The sequence below is a fragment of the Corapipo altera genome, unplaced genomic scaffold, assembly GCF_003945725.1.
Source record: "Corapipo altera isolate COAL_440 unplaced genomic scaffold, ASM394572v1 78, whole genome shotgun sequence".
In the NCBI taxonomy this organism is placed as follows: Eukaryota; Metazoa; Chordata; class Aves; order Passeriformes; family Pipridae; genus Corapipo; species Corapipo altera.
Genome location: NW_020884904.1, coordinates 3,468,872 through 3,486,119, shown reverse-complemented (window position 1 = coordinate 3,486,119; position 17,248 = coordinate 3,468,872). Strand labels below are relative to the sequence as shown.

Sequence of the window (17,248 nt, the reverse complement as noted above, 5' to 3'; positions counted from 1 at the left end):
AGACAATAAATGGGGCATTGAATCTCTGCTGTCTGTTAGAGGAAGGCCTTTTCTGACTTGGAGGCAGTACCTTGTTTTCACCTCACAAAGAACAAGGCAATGCAGAGTAAGCGTTGTCTTTCAGGATGACCTAAACAGAGTGGGGCAGCACAGAGACACTTGGCTGGATCAATTACCTTCAAAAATTTCAAGCTGAAATTCATCCTGTCACAGATATATCTTAGTATTTTTTTGTCATCTGATCTATGGTGTCATAACAGGTACATTGTTAGAGATATCAATACTCTGAGGACACTAATTCCACTTCCACCTTTGCTACCAAACTTCTGTTATAATCTAAGAAAGTCAGAGGTATTGTAATCTATCAGCAGTGAAACAGTTAATGTTTTGCTCTCATTTATAACATAAGCATTTAAAGCTAAAGGTAGACTTAGCTTCCCTTTTCTGTGACCAGGAGAAAATTCACTGTTATTATTTATCTACACACATCACTTTTCTTGGAACAGTAAGTTTAATTTCTGGAAAAAATAATAGTTTTGGTGCAAAAGTGTTAAAGTAAGTGCCTTGTTAAACTACTGTGAAGCATAGGGGGGCAGCTCTGTGGCCAGAGGACCCAAAGTCCCAGCTCCATCTTTGGCATATTGGGCAATTCCAGTCACACAAGTAATTTTATTTTCCTCCTCTTTGATTTCTTATCTACAAGATGGAGATACTGGCTGAAATTATTCAAGGGCATTACAATAATCACAGTGTCATTCCCTGCTTTTATCTCATGATTAAATGAAACCAAGAAAACCTTGTGTTGCACAATAAGCCAGTTGTGCCGATACGTCCGTTTTCATACAAAAAGCAGTTGATGGGTTTGTTTCTGTTTCAGTTGGGCCTCTAGCCCACTCTGGCTCCTTAGGAAGTTCTCCTAGCACCAAATAAATCCCAGGAGTTGTTCAGCACAATCAAAACAGCATATTTTAGTCATGCTTCATTGAATCAAAACCTTTCAGTTAGCTCTAGCAATGGCTCCAACCATCTTTGAAAGCACTTTGGAGAACTGCAGTGAAAAGCATTGTATCAGAGCTAGGTATTATCACTTACACAAACAGGAGCTGAAGACTTCAAAATACACATAAGCAATATCTTTATTCCTCCACTGACTTAAACACTGCTCCAAGTCATATTATATTCTTCAAGGAAGAATGTCAATCATCTAACAACTCATAGCCTTGCAACACCTTGGAAAAAAAAATAGTGAAAAGTGGGCACAGGCAAATTGCTACATCTGCTGAAATACAGCTGTTTCTGGAGCAAAAAAACCATAATACTCATTTAACAGTACAAAGCCACAGAAGCATAGAGGGCACAAAGGAAAAAATATTATTGTATCCATTTAGAGCAAGAGAGGAAGTTTATGGAGGCAAAAGTGCAGTAAACCAAACTAAACTAAAAAAAAGCATTTAAATAGCACCCTGATCTTGATGCCAAGTTGGTCAGAAATAGCCCACATTTCCAAATTTGGTAAATCTTCCAAGGAGGAGTCAAAAGCAACAAATCTTTGTAGAGGTTAGTAAGGATATAAGGGAGAGTTTTCCTGGTTTGATTTACTGGCTAACTCAATCTGTACTGTTTATGATTGTTTAACATGGTTGGTGGGCTGATCTTGTGTTATCTTTAGATGACACTTTAATGTTGCAGGGCAATCATTATTACATTCTTGTGAGCTCAGTGCCTTGAACAATTGCTTAAATCTAAGAGACATGATAACTCATCAGGCAGAGAGGCACAAGTGTTAGGTCCAGCACCTGATCCACATCTCAGCTGAAAACCATGATCTCCAGCAGAACTGTGCCCTCAGCTCCTTCCTGAACCACTGAACATTTTCTCTGTTCAGGGGACAGATGCCACACACTAAATCACAGAACCAAACATGCTCTTGGGAGGTCTCCTACCCACATGGCGAGCCATTCCCAGCACTGTTTAGCCTACGAGAAACTGTTTAGTCAGAAAGTTTTAGAGGACCTTGCAAAAAGCAGTCTCACATCACATGCCTTGCTTTGCCAAATGCACTCGTCCTAATTCAAAGCCAGATTCCACACTGCTTCCAAGCCTGCTGAAAATGTTCAGCCTGCTTCTTTAAGCAAGCGTAAAACACTATCATGCCGGGACTTTTTTCACCCTTTTGCATTAAAAAGAGGAATAAATACCCTGAGAAGCAGGGGAGTGGATGCAGGCTACTTTTCTTCATCAGTCTTTCAAACATCATTGCAGAAAAGACCAACATTCAGCCTTACACCAAGGAAGGGCACTTTAGGTGGTCATTGCAAATTCCAACCAGGAGCATGCTGCTCAGAGTGCAGCAAGACCCCAAGAGTGGCTTTCTAAACAAATGAACCAGAAAACCAGTGTATTAAAGGCATCAGTTTTCTCACAACTGTGCTCCCAGGTTGACAACAACTGGGCATCACTCAGCCTTTAGAGAAGGATATATAATCTGATCTCGTTAATTATCAGCTACAGAAAAATGAATGCTTGTCCCTGCTTTTCAATTCACTTGCTGTTGCTTCAAAGCACAGTACAGAAAACAATCAATGGATCAGGTTTCCAAATTGGAAACAAAACCACTGGGAAAGTTTAAATTCATTTTCACCTTGTTGGAAGTTTTTACCATTACTTCACGATCCTCTTCTAAAAAACACAGTATCATGCTGTTTGCATGCACTTAAATACTTGAGTTACCTCAGCAAAATGTAAGTGTATTAATATAGTTCAAGGTTTTCGACTTCCATTTCTCCTATTGTGAACAACATCCTTTATTAAAAAAAAACAACAAAAAAACCCAAAAAAACCCACCAGACACATTTTCAGGATATTTTCTTTTCTGGCTCAAAAAAAGTCAAGATGGGGTTTCAGTCCCAAATATGCAGTTGGCATTTGGCCCAGCGTAAAGACATGCCCAAACCGCCTGAGGATGGAGCAGCTGTGAGGCCAGGGGGTAGGTCACAAACTGCCTAAACCAAGGAGACTTTGCAGGAGTGATTCCCTTAGGACAGAGAGGAGCTCTGAGGAAAACAAGCAGCAAGCATACTAAAACCACCTCCATTCAGTCTCAGGATACGCAAGTTGAAAGCACTTTCTGTCCCTTAGGTATTCCTTCTTCCTCCATCTAAGCCAGAAATTGCCAGCCAGCCTGGTCTCTTGTTTAAACTATCTCCACCATCAGTTTACATGGAATGGAGAGAGTTTCCAGAGTAGCAAAATTCTAGTATGGTAGTGAAAGAAACTCTTGGTAAATACAATGAAGTGCTGTCATGAAAGATCAGCTAACTCAGCTCGTGATCCAAGCTCTGTAGCAATGTCTACATGAATGTAGAAAAGGACCAGAAAAAAAAAGGGGGGGGGGGGGGGGAAGAGAGGGAAAGAGAGCAAAGAGAGCAGCTCATTTAGCCAGCCTGTATCCCCTCCACAGCAGAGGGGACAGGAGAAAAACTGACAGCTGTAGTACCAAACATATGTAAACAGACACTGCAAAACCAAAGCACAGTTGAGGATGTAAATAAGTCTCCTGTTACCTGCTTATTCTCCCCCTTCTATATTTTATGCACATAGCTTAAAAAAAAAAAAGAAAGAAAAAAAAAAGTAAATTGACCCAAGTGCCATCCATTTACACAAAAGTGAATTTTGGAAAAGTGACAGCAAGATTTGCTTCAAGAGACTTGAGTCAATTCATACAGGCAGCATGTATAAAAAGCTAACAGAGTTCCTACAGAATCCAAGGGACTGAGAAAGAAATAAGGTTATTTGAAAAGGTTTTCAGAGAAAGTGTTATCTAAAACCCAGTTTAACCTCAACCTGAAAAGTTTAGAGCCCAGTAAAACATGCAAGAGAGACCTATACACCATTTCCTATTAGGTGGTTGCCAAACAGATTTGTTACACATTTAATAAAGCAGCAAAATAAGGTATATATGTAGCATGTTTAAGTGCAAGCATATTTGTAGCATTTTGTTTAAATGGAAGTGTAACCTGATAGATGCTACAATTACTGGACAATGGGAAATGTGAGGAGAAAAAGAAAAGTCAGAACTCCTGCTGCATCACAAAAAATAACATAACAGTGCCCTTGCAAAGTCCTGCTTTAACAGGCCCATAAAACCTAAAGGTTTTGAGCCTCTAAAAATGCCTGGCTGGCAGATGGTGATTATTCACATGCCTTGGAGGGTCCAGCTACTTCGAGGGAGTAGTCTGGAATACTCTTTGCTGGGTCACACATCACTGCTATTCCTTCCCTTCAGGGCTTCACCTCATACTTGGCGAAGGAGCAGAGGCTGCAGCTCCTTCCAATGTCAACACCTTCTCTTTGCTTGGCCAGAGGTGTCAGCACAGAACAGCCTCCCTAAATTCAGAGCTCCCCAAGCCCCTTGCACTGCTCAGGCTCAATCTTTTGATCACTGAACCTTTACAGGAAAGCTGCCATCACCCTTCAGAGTGCAATTTTGGCCCATCACAACTTTTCCAAGTTACAAAAGAAATGCCACAAACTGCAAAGTTACATGTCATAAAAAACACCTTAATACAAACTTTTGTAGCTTTTGCCTCTTTAATGTGCAGATCTCAGGAATATATGGGGAGATATCAGTTATTGCTTTACAGATGCACAGGGAAACTGAGGTTGCAGGTAATGGGATGACTTAGAGGACTCTTGAATGAGTGAACAATAAAGCAGAGAACTGGACAAGAGATTTGCAAGCTAGTATCTCTTTACCCAGGTTTATGTCTTTCTATAAATGTTGTAGGTAAGAGTTGCTTCTGAAAAATAAATTATTCTCTTTTGGAGACAGACCAACACACTCTTCTTTATGAGCAATTATTCCCAGAGTGGATAAAAATCTAAAGGAGAAGAGTACAGAAACAAACATTACATAGCAAACCTGTATTCTTCCAAGTGTGAGGACAGAAGTAAAGCAGATATTTTGGGATAAAATTGTTTTTAAAAAGCATTACTTTTCTGGTTCAATAGAGACATAAGCAGACATGTCTAAGTATCTTTAATATAAGGAAAACACTGAAACAATAAGTTACTGACTTATTCCTAACATGGAGATCCTGAGTTCCCTCTCAGAAGAGTATGTGGATGTTTTATTGTTAAACAATTAGGCCAAAGCCACACTGAGGATTTTTGTATTTGGTTCAAACTGACTTTAATGGGAAATGAGCATCTAACTCTCATAAGTGACTTAGAAAATCTCAGCAAGGTTGTACAAAAAGCCAGAACATTTTCTACTCTGCATGAATCTACCCTGGTTAAGGCTTTATAGAGAGCTGAGAATCCATTTAAAAAGATCAGAAACTCTGAAGGAAAAAAAACAGTCTTTACATCCTCCTCTCCCTGGTCAAAATGATGTTTAGGGATAACTGAAACATCTGCTGCAGTAACTTATGTATCAAAGCTTGTTTCCATTAATAAAAAGGGGTTTACAGGTAATTTAATCTGCATGTAGAAAACCCTGCTTTTGTGAAATGAAATGGGTAAATTAATATCTTTTGACTAGTCATGATAAACATGCTCCACATAAGGTGTAAACTTGAGCTGCACATTGATGAACCAGAATGTATCTTTGCCTCTTGGTATAGGTTGATAATGGGGAGGATGGACAGGGATAGTAGATACAAAATACGTTGCAACCAGAAATCATGGTTATGACTAAGTTTCAAAAATCAAACATAAGTAGATACAGAAGAACTCAAGCTTTTCAAGAAAAAACAGTATCAACATCATATCTCTATATATACATTAGTCCATTGATAAATATTTGAGATTACATAGTTAAGAAACAAGGTATTAAAAGCCAAAATTATCCTGCTAGTCTCACCCCTGATCACGCAAATTTTGAGGTAAAGTAACTTCCCTTGAAATTACATTCAAGGAGGTGTGTGGGGGGGGCAGCAGCAGTATTGTCATCTTGAAGGCACTGCTCTGGGTGCTTATTTACAGTTCAAGATGAAAGAAAATATTCTGCCCTGCAAAATATTTCTGATTTCCCTAAGAGTTAAAGTGAAAATGGAGAAAAAAGGTTTTAAATGTCCCCAGGATTACCCTCCTGATCCCTCTCACCTGTATTGATGATTCCCTCCTATACCAAAGTCAGATGTAGTCTTTCATTCATTCGTTCACATTTTCTTGAGTGCTTTTAGATTTACAAATGAAAGATGCTACACTGCTGCAATACCTCATCATCTGTCTGGCACTGTCTGAATTTAGCTCCTGGTTTTTATTGTCATTTCCCCTACTCCAGAAACCACTAATCCTAATTTGATTCAGAAGCCCTCATCATTCAAATTTTTAAAATCCACTTGATGAAGCCTAGAGATGAAAATAATATATCTCCATTAGCCCCAGGCATAGGATTCCTGCATCTAGTTTTTAGAAGTTATGGAGGTAGGTCTTTGTTATGCATTGAAAAAAAAATAATTATATATATATATAATTTATGTCAATGGATTTGTATCAAAAAAATATCTCACTGACTATCCAACATTTAGGGTCACGCTAAGTCTCCAGAAAAACCACTGTCTTTCCCCTTTTACCCTTTGCCTAACGAGGAGGGAAAGTTAGAGGGGAAAAAAAAAAAAAGGCAAACTGGATTTACAAACAGCTTGAAAAGTCACAGCCAGAAATACAGTGCCAGATGAGGAAGAGGTGAGTAGACACTGCCTATATGCTGGATAATTCACCTAGTCCAAATCAGCTGCTTTGTGTGGTCTCCACCCCAGCTAACCTCCTCACTACATGTTTGTCTGGGCTGACAAGTAGATGTGTTTGCCAACCTGTCCTGCTGCAAAGAATACGGGAAAGGGAAAAGGAAGGTTTTTTTGTCCAAGGCAAAGTACTAGGCTATCCAGGGCTGGATTCCTGCTGTTTTATCCATTATCCACAGGCTTGTGAATATGCATGTCCCTCAAAATTCAATACATATTTTAATCTCTGACATGAGTATGCCACTAAATTATCCTGCTTCCAGAGCATGCCTCCAGCCCAGTAGCTCAACTACACTTCTACAGAGCAAAGCTTTCTACTATCTCTCCCAACTTTAGCACAGGTCAGATTCTTTCCTCCATCACAGCAGTCTATCCACAGTGTTCTGGGTCAACACCAGTATGCCAAAAATCACTGTGAGGTTCATCTCATGCTCTCTGTGTATAATAATGCTCTCTGCTAAAAATAATGATAATGGATAGAATTTGAACCATTAACCTTCAAACGGGAAGATGGCTTCACTGAAGGCAGAAAGCAAATTCTCTCATCTCTCTCATAGGCTGTGCTTTTACACTACGCATTAATCTCTGAAGTCTTTTGGTTGCCAGAGGTATCACAATACAAGTATCCACACAACTGGAACGATAAGACAATCACTTACCCTCAGCCATATATCCTGGAGCATTCCCCCCTCCAGACACAATCTCATTAAGGTGGATGGACAACATATTTTTCTCATAACTTTATACCTTCCACTGTAATTCTCCCTCAGAAGCATGTGCTTGTCATTGAAAACTTCATGGTTCTCTTACTGTTTCATTTGGGAGACCTCACCCTAAGTGCACATTCATCAACTTTCTTGTTGGTTTCTTCAACTCATAGACAACTTTTTCACAGGGAGAGAACTCAAAGCCGGAATTAGAGCTGAATCATAATCAAATCTTACGTGACACTGCAAAGCACAATCTGACATCTCCCTCGGTGCTTCACTAAATACAAATGTGAACATCAGAACAACAGCCAAGCATGGGAATATGCCATCAGCAGCTCAAATATCTGCTACCAGGGACTGCCTGTGACAGACAAAAAGCCTCGATTCACAAGCAAACAATGAATCTGCCACCATTTATCCCCTTTCTAGGGCCTAATAGGCCTCAAGCCACAGTGAAAGCAGCATCCACAAAATGTAGGTCTCACATCCACATACAGCTTGGATGCAGCAACACAACTACAGGGTATGACAAAGTTCATTGCAGCCCAAATGCTGTACTGAGGGGGACATTTCCCCCTCCTTTGAGAAGGATGCTAAGGACTAAAAGGCAAAAGTAGAAAAGCAGCACACCAAAAAAAAAAAAAAAAAAAGAGAAAACAATTTCAAACACTTGCCTGGGAGCTAACAGGCAAGTTTCCCCAAAGCACAGGGGTTTAGATGAAGCTTTACTTGTAGCTAAAATGTCAAGACTCTGAGGGCCCTTGCCTCTCCTAAATTTATTTTTTCTAGAGAGTTATCTGTGTTGTCCAAGTTATGTATCCACAGGAAAAGTAGAGTAGGCCAACGAAGATTATCCCCAACTCACCTTGGCACCAGATGAGAAGGTAGCTCTGCCACCTGGCAACATCCATCCCACTTTGCTTCCCAGGCCTGAGGACACCTCCAGAGAGAAAAACTAGTTCCTCTGCCAGCTGCTCTACAACAACAGCAAAGAGCCTCAAGTAGTCCTGCTTAAGGTGTTGCTTCAGAGGATAATAAAGCACTGAGCCAATCAGCAGGACACCTCTCTGCACCAATCCTGAGCACTGGGGTGGGCAGAGCTGAAGTACAGCACCTGTGAAAGGGGGGAGGGAGGCTTAGAAGATACCTGGAGGTCGGGTAATACCAAAACCAGACAATCAGCACTGTGTCATTAAAGCTAATGAGTGTCACATGGGCTCTTAGAAAAGACAGGTGCCTAGAAGGAGACAGCATGAGCTCCCTATGTTTGTCCTTATTTTTCCCTGCATTACAATTAAATAATTCCAGATATTTGCTCATTTCCACAAGAGAAATGGTGGTAGATACAGCCATAAAACACTAACAGAAATATGTACTCTACCCTAAATCTGCATGAATTATATTGATGAGAACTGAATGCTGTTTTAACAATTTTGAAGATTGTTAAGTAATCATTACAAATGGCCTTCAGAGAGGTGTAGATGATTTTATGCCTCTTCTTTACAATCCTTTTCTTTCCTTCCCTACCCTGATCTCACCTGTCTGTCAAATCAGTAATTTCTTATGCAGTTTGAATGGCACAGGGGATATTCTGCTCAAACATTAGTTAATGATATAGCAGGCAGTAAAATACAAGCTGTGGTATGGAATTGCTGCCCAATTTGCAACTTAACAGTGGAAATAAGCAGAGCTTGCTGATTATTTGGTAAGCTTTTGCATTTTGCTGATCTGCCATATCTTCAAAACAGTATTCTCAGCTCATAAAGCTCATTTGAACAGCACTGGCTAAGAGGATCTTGTGAGCCTAGAGCCAGGATTAAGAAATGAGGCAAACTTGAAACTTCAATCATTACAATCCTGTAGCACAAATGAGAAGCACTTTCACACACAGCGAGTCAATATGCCCCATTTCTCTTTAGTATGTTGTGCCCACATAGAAAGAAACATGACTTCAGATTCTTTTCAGTGACCTTGAGTGATAGGAGTTTTCATGAGGACAAAGGATCAAAACCATTAGAACTGGTCATTCATTTCACCCCATATTGCAAAAACTATTTTTACTCCCTCAAGTAGTAACAATGTTGAAAGCAAAAATGTTAAGAGACACATCCATCTCCTGACTCAAAGGACTTCCCAGAACAGTGGCCAGAGTCTGTGTTTTGGAACATTTGCTCCTCACTGAAGAAAGGTTGCAAGATCTTCCAGGCCAGCTCTCCTGAAGTCTTTGGTCTCTGCCCTAATACTTGGAATAGCAGGCTGAGCAGAGTGCTTTGTCCTCTATGATTGTGACTGGATGTCCCATGAAGACAACTAATCTTTTTCTCAAGGGGAAAAAATGCAAACCAGTAACTCACTGTGACAACCCCATCAAAATGATGAAATGAATAATGGTTTTAAAACTTTACGCAGCAACTGTTTCTAATAACAGGGGAGTTACAGAATAATGTTAAAAGTTTCAACTCAAAGACCTGGTTTCCTGTGTTGGCACCAGTCCTAACACTAAATGTTAACACAACAAGCATTTTTACATCTTCATTTTAAAGAGAAATTAGGAGACAGATACACTCAAACTGAAATAACTTCCCGTTCCTATGTGTGTGAACAACCACAGGGTGCATTTCCGACAGAAACTCACTGTGCTTTCACTGTGTCCTTCAGGATTTCTCCATTTGCTCAGATTCTCTGAAGTCTCAACCACACTGCAACAGCTGACAGATTTTTCAGCATACAGTTACAGCTCAAACAAACAGATCTTCAAAGAATGGAAGAAGGTGGCATTAAAAATGAACACCTACTCTTGTTCTATGTTCCTCGACCTAACAAGCTCATCTCCAAGGCCAGAAGCTCACAGCAGAATGTATCAAAAGCACTGGCTGTATGACTTATACCGTTCATTTACCTCAACAGTTCTAACTGTCTGAGAATATACTCCAGGTGGAGAATAAGTTACGTTACCCTAAACATGTTCACTGTGGATTAAGGTAATGCAGTCCAAACTAGGATGGCTAACAATGCAAAGCTACAGACCTCAACTGATGTACCAGCTGATCCCTATCCCTACAGTTTGTAGTAGTGTTGACTTCAGAAAGTTCAATTGCTAATGCAGAACACATCTTCCAGGCTCAGTCCCCAGTGAATAAAAAGTTTCTAACAAAATCTAACAGCTGTTTAAAGCCTATATGAATGAAAAAAGGATTTAAATCTGAAACTCTAATCGAGCATCACCATCGCTCAAATCAGTCTCCAAACCGTATTTCTGCACGTACAAACATCAAGGACCAGGAAAACAGTAGCTATAGAGGGAGGGGAAACTTCACCACAGCCCCCCTCTAGCAGGGCAGAGCTCTAGAGCAGCACAGGAAGACCAGGATTTCCAGAGTCTGTACAGCACCTCATAGGTGGGTAGGACTTCTCTTCCATGAGGTTTAACTTGACACATCTCACCAGCATGAGGCATTTCTACACGACCAAAAGAAACATACAGGAAAAGATTTTGCAGTCAAATGAAGGGTACAAATGGTGAGTACTAACTCTCAGCTGATGTATGTACAACCAAAAAACATATCCAAAACTCTTCCCAAAAAGAGGAATTTCAAGTCTTCTAGGGTGTGACTCTCCAAGGCTTGGCAAAGCCACTTACAACCTCACCAAAGTTTAATATGACTAGGAGTGTTTACAAGCACAAGAACTAGGCCAAATTCAGAATGTAAATATTTGGATTCAGTTCCCCAAACTTGCCTCTATCTGCACTGCCAACTAAATCCCAACTGCAGACCAAAGATTCTGAAAAGCAACAGTTGCACACACTTAATAGCGCACTGTAGACAAAACTAACACACATGGCACTCAACATTGGAAAGGAAAAAAAACTTAAAAGATCCTAATTCATAATCTAAACTGATTTTATGTTAAACAAGGCATCAATGAAGTTTGGACCAAAACTCAACTCCGTTATCATTTGGTACATTTTAAAAGCCTGATCAGTCCAGATGTTGGTCCTCTGCCCTCAGGAGACTGGGCTGCATTAACCATAGCTGGATTACTCAAGACCCTGTAGATGACATGACAGCTCTAGCACACAGTGGTAACTTTGCCCTAAACCATATTCTCCTAAGCCATCCAAAGCGAGTACTTCCATTTTTCAGGCAGATGAATTGCCTCAGTCCCATATTCAGAATTGATTTAGGATCACAAATCACCTGGGGTTCTCAACACCCATGCCTTTTTCTTTTCTTTTTTTTTTTAAGTTTTACTCCAGTTCTTTTAGGTATAGGTAAGGATGGCAACCATTCAAGAGACTTTTGACCTCCCACAAACACACATCCCAAGGGATACACCATATTCTCATCTCCCACTTCCCAGCCATTCTCTGAAAGTGTTAAACGCCTTTCAGTCCTACATCTACATTGCAGTCACTCTCTGGAGGGAATCAGAAAGGCAAGGGTCACATCAAGACCAGGATTTTTTTTTTTTTAATGATAAGAATTTGGGCCTCCTCACTCCCACTACTGTAAACTAACAAAAAAATCTACCCTTTCACTCTTCAGTTAAGTGGGAAAAGCACAAATCTGGTTCTTTCACTTTACTAAACTGTGGGAAACTTGGTTTTGCTTTCCAGTTAAAAGTAGGCTCTTCGGTGCACTTCACAGTGACCTCTTCACAAGAGGCTAGTATCATTTCTTTAAATGCCCCTATACTAAAAATAGTCCTGCTTCCTAAACATGAGTGCTTTGCTGTTCCAGGCATTCTGAGATCCTGCATACCACTTTATTTTTTTTTAACTGGTAACATTTATTTAACCAACAATTAAAAAAAGGAGGCCCAGTCGCCCCAGTGATTCTTCCCAGAGGGTCTTAGATGTTTATGAAACACAATGAAAACAATAAAGTGGATAAAATCATGCTATTCCATCAGGTCCTTGGCAAGACTTCCCAACCAAGAATAAATTGGCATGGTATGTTACAGTCAACAGATTACACAATGGTTTACAGGGTCACCAATAATAAGGGGTCACACGCTCCTTAAAGAGCTACAGTGTATGTTAAGTCACTTGGTTAAAGGGAGAGAGCAATGCTTGGTCCTGAGCTCCTTGGAGCACATTCTGGCAGCCACAGCACAAATATGCTGCAGGGGTAAGAGAGGACAGAAAGCAACTCTCCTCCTCCACTGAGCCAGGAAGGGCAGTGACTACACTGTGCAAGCTGGCTGGGGGAGTTTAGCACCCTGAAGGGAGTAGCAAAGAGCCAAGCCAGGCAGGGCTCTCCTATTTCTGCATACGAGAGAATACATGCTATAGACTTTTAGGAGCAGGACAGTCTTCATTACCCAGTGAGGCCCAGCAGCACCATCCCTATCATCTCTTCCCAAGAAGTCCCACTTCTCACTCCATGATCTCAGAGGAAATTGGTTTCACCCCAGAAGCAAGATTTCATCAGCTCCATATCAGTCTAGTCGCTCTTAGCTCTTAGCAGTCACTCTTAGACTGTAGCTACTTTAAAAAGTGCTTGACTATACTCTTAGGTAACTTGTTAAAGTCATCACAATTGCTTAAATGTGTTGCAGTTTTCCTTTAAATAACTAATCTTAAAGCAAGAGGGAAATGAATGATCAAACCCATAAATCTTACTCTTACCTGTCAGCCTGGTTACAGATCTCTACTATGTCATCTGCATAACCTGATTATCACAATGAAAGTTAAATTTTGATAATCCTAAAACCCACATGACTTTCTCGAATCTCACCTTAAATGCATGATACTTCTACCTTTGCTCGGTCAACTTATCCTTCCACTATATGGAATATTTTCATCTACTAACTATAAATTAATCATGTATAAACAAAACATTATCAACATTATCAAGTCTTAAAGGCAAATCAGCCTCACTTCAATTCACGCTATCATCAAAAATCAAACTACAACTAATGGTTTCATCCTTCATCTTCCACAGGCTTTGATCACTCTAGATGGTTTTTATTGGACTATTCAATATATGGCTGAAGTTAAAATTGGCATAAAAATGAAAGAAAACCTATTCCCCAAACTCAGTTCAACAGTAGAATAAGGGTGTAGAAAACACTACTACTAACATGCTCCATGCAATAATACTATGCACCCAGTTTTATTTAGCTTGACTACTAAATTCGAAGTCCATTTAAGAGATAAAACTGAAGTAAACACAAGAAGGCTCTCTCATATGTAGTCACTACTCTTTGACTGCAGTGACCTTAGTAATGCAAACGTTTGGTACCGAGCCAAGAGCAGTACATCTGATTTTCCCACCAAGTGAACTGCTGAAGCAGCTCCCTTAGCTCTTCAGCCAAGTCTGTCTTGGGATCCTAAAGTCTTCCGCCGGAGTCCAGGTGGCTCCTCTACTCTTTCCAACACGCACGCAAACCCTGCAGCCGGCTGGACAGACCATGCGAGCAGGCATTGGAAGGGAAAAAGAGGTGCCGCAGTTCCCCGCCTCTCCCCAGAGCAGAGCCCCGCGCTCGGCACGCTGGCTCCCTAGGCGGGTTGGAGTTAACCCAGTCCCGCCGAGGTGTTCTCCCGGGCTCTGTCCCTCCGCAGTGCCTCTGCCCACGCCACCCACACGAAAACCAGCGTCCCGCGGGCTCAGCGCTCACCAGCGCGGGAGCACCGACTCCGCGCTCCGCCCGTGCGCAAGGACCCCGCGCCCGTCCGCGCTCCCCCCGGGCACGGCAGGGAAGGGTCCCGCAAGGATAGCGGGGCCAGCCCGCACCGGCACAGCCTCCGGCAGCTCCGTTGCCCCAGGGGCAGTCCAGGGGACCCTCGGTGCCCGGGGAGCCCCCGCGGCTGCCGCCGCGCATCCCCCGCCCGCCCCAGCGGCGGGAGGCGGGCGGCTCTCGGAGTGCACGGACGACGACCCGCAGCACGACCGATCGCTTCTCCCCCAGTCCCGCTTCCCTGCCCGGGTCCCCCCCCAGAGGCGACCACCGCCCGGCAGCGCGGCTCCCCAGCCCTTACCGAGGCGCGCAGGGATGCGCTCCCTCCGCCGGCCGCCTCCAGCCCCCGTCCCGCAGCCCTGGCGATTGTAGCTTTTTTGGAGAAGCTGGGAAGAGGGAAAGAAAGGGGGGGAGGGAAGGGGGAGGGAAGGGACTGAGATCGAGGGAGAGAAGTATGCAAAGGCAGGAAGTGGAGACGGCCACGGCCAGTGCGGGAGATTAATGGGAACCAGTCACTCGGCAGCCAACAAAGAAACCTGCTCCCACAGCGCAGCGCAGCCCGGCCCGGGCTGCCCCGGGCGCCCGAGACGCCGCTCCCGTCAGCAGCGCTCGGCCCCGGCCCCGCGGAGGGGTGGGCGCCCACCCCCCAGGCCCCAAACCCGGGTCCTGGCCAGGCGGGAGGGAGGGAGGCGAGCAGCACGGCGGGACCCGATGGGCGGAGGAGGGGAGGGCTGAGACCCCCGCCTGACAGCCTTCCTCCTCCCTTTAGCCCGGAGGGGCGATACCGTTTATTTTTTATTTAAAACACTCTGAGCTCTGCGCTCCTCGCGGCGCGGAGCCGCTTTCGGAGCAGAACGGAAGGAAGGAGGAGAGCAGGCAGCGTTTCCTGCGCCAGGCGCGGAGCAGATGGATCCCATCAGGGCGCCGGGAGCGGGAGAGCTCCCGGGGCCTTTCCCGAGCTCCCCGGGGTAGCTCGCAGCAACAGCACCTGTGGAGAACGAGGGGGGAAGAGGGAGGCAGCGGCTTGCCTCTGGACTTCATTCCGGGTACCTCGGTTCAGATCCAGCCTGCTGGGAGCAGCTCCTGGCAGCAATTTGGAATGCTCTGCTTCCTCGGGAGTACAGCCCGAAGTGCCCAGTTGCGACACCAGGACACAGGGCATTGCACGTACCGGGGTGAAGAAGGTCTGTGTGTGGTACAAGCAATAAAGCACATACTCTGTGCAGGCCACCAACAGCATTGGGCGGGCCAGCTCCCTGGCACACGTGTGGCATCTGATGGTTTGGCAGATGAGAAACCTGCCCAAGACGTTTGATATAAAAAAAGCACACTGAAGAGGCAGGACACTGGCTGTTAGCAGGACCATGAGTATTGCAAAATACAAAGACTGCTCCTAGATCTTGAAGTATTATGTAGGTGTTTATAAAACAAGTCACTTTACAATATATTAACCAAATGACACTAGATACAGAAGGAAAAAAAAAACAGCAACATATGCATTCTGCAACTGGAAGTACAAATTCCAGCACTACACATTTCTTGAACTTTAAGCACTCTCCGACTTTCTTTCCGTTGACGGAAATGGAAGCAAAATGTTGTTCCACATTAGGCATATGCATATGAGGTTTCCTACACCAGGATACTTCTCTGAACACGGAACCAAGCGCTCAGGATAAACTATTCTTGGCTTTTGCCACCTCATCAACAAAACAAAATATATTGTCTTGAGATATTTTGATCCGTCATCCCATACAACAAGGAATTTCGTGTAAATGCCCAGCATTTCACAAGCCTCCATTATATTTCAAAAGAGTGAATGTACAGGAAATAAGGGTAGCTCTCATCTGGATTCTGATGTGAATGTGTGTTTCAAAGCAAAAGCTATTTCAGCTGTCAGCCTTCTTGGGACAGATGTATTTACTCAGCTGCAAAAGGAGTACTGTGTCATCGAACATCAAAAAATGGTGGGAGTTTAAATTTCAACACACAAGGAATAATTTACCTCCTGAACAAGCTACTGCTACAAGTACCTGGCAGGAGTAGCAAATGAATGGTTCTCTCCCTGTTACGAAAAGGACATAGAAGGGCCTTTCCAAGTATATTTCACAAGTGCCGCCAGACAGCAAACTCACCTGCCTCTCCAGGAGACCATTGCTAACAAGGAATGATGCAAAGAAAGATGTCCAGCTTCCAATTAAGCAGGAAGCAGTCTATTCTGGCTGCTTCTCCAGCCCATCAAACATGCTAACACTGCTTTTATCAAATATTATTTTTCTCCTCTGTTTATGTTTCACTCAGTTCCCCAGACCTCAAGCACTCCAGCAACTGCCTACATTTTCTTGTGAGTACAGGAGACCAAACTTAAGCTGTATCTGAACACTGAATTGCGGCTCTGAATGTGTTTTAATGAACAAGCAGCCTGCAAAGAGCTTATTTATTACAGGCCCTGGGTGCTGCTCTGGTTAAGCAACTGGTAGACGACAGTAAAACTTAAACTAGGAGGGGATTATTTTCGCTGTTTGCCAAACAGATTACAGCTAGCAAAGCTCTCAACAAGAATGGAGGACCTGCAGAATCGGGGCCTCCACGTTAACCTTGGCCATACCGCACTTTAAGAAAGTTTCTGTGCGCATTTCGCTCTTCCCACTGTCACCTCAGGGCACACGGGGTTAGTGAGGCCTCGGGGTGGCTCTGACTCACACGGAGCCGCTTCCCGAGCCCATCTGGTGACTCCAAGCGGTGACCACGGCCTCGCTGCAGAACCCTCCTGGGACAGACCCAGCTCCCAGGGAGCGAACCGGCTGGTTTGGCAAACCCTGCTCGCAGGGAGGCCAAAACGCCGCGTGGTTTCTTTCACCGACCCAGGTGAGCGGGTTTTCCTTGGGGGAGCGGATGCCGATGCCGTGCCCTCTCGCCCGCACCCCCTTCGCCCAGCCGGCCATCGCTACCTACTGCCATCGTCACCTTGTGCCTCACAAGTTTTAAAAGAAAACCAAACAGCCGGGCAGCACCGCAGGGTGGAGGCCCCCGGGCACGCCGAGCGGAGGTTCCCCACACCGAGCGCTGCCCGGGGCCGCGTCCCGGCGGATCTTCCCCAGCGCTCCC

General features: G+C 43.7%; 1 protein-coding gene across 3 annotated transcripts in view; it reads right to left on the bottom strand.

Moving 5' to 3' along the window:
* The window catches only part of ST5 (suppression of tumorigenicity 5), a 172,313-nt gene extending 157,724 nt beyond the window's left edge, over positions 1–14,589 (bottom strand). For 2 of the 3 annotated variants that reach the window (XM_027651048.1, XM_027651049.1), the window contains exon 1: positions 14,445–14,589. The gene's annotated coding sequence lies outside the window, so the exon portion shown is untranslated. The remainder of the gene's footprint in view (positions 1–14,444) is intronic. The other variant, XM_027651053.1, reaches the window with a different exon arrangement.
* Between the last annotated feature and the right edge of the window lie 2,659 nt (positions 14,590–17,248).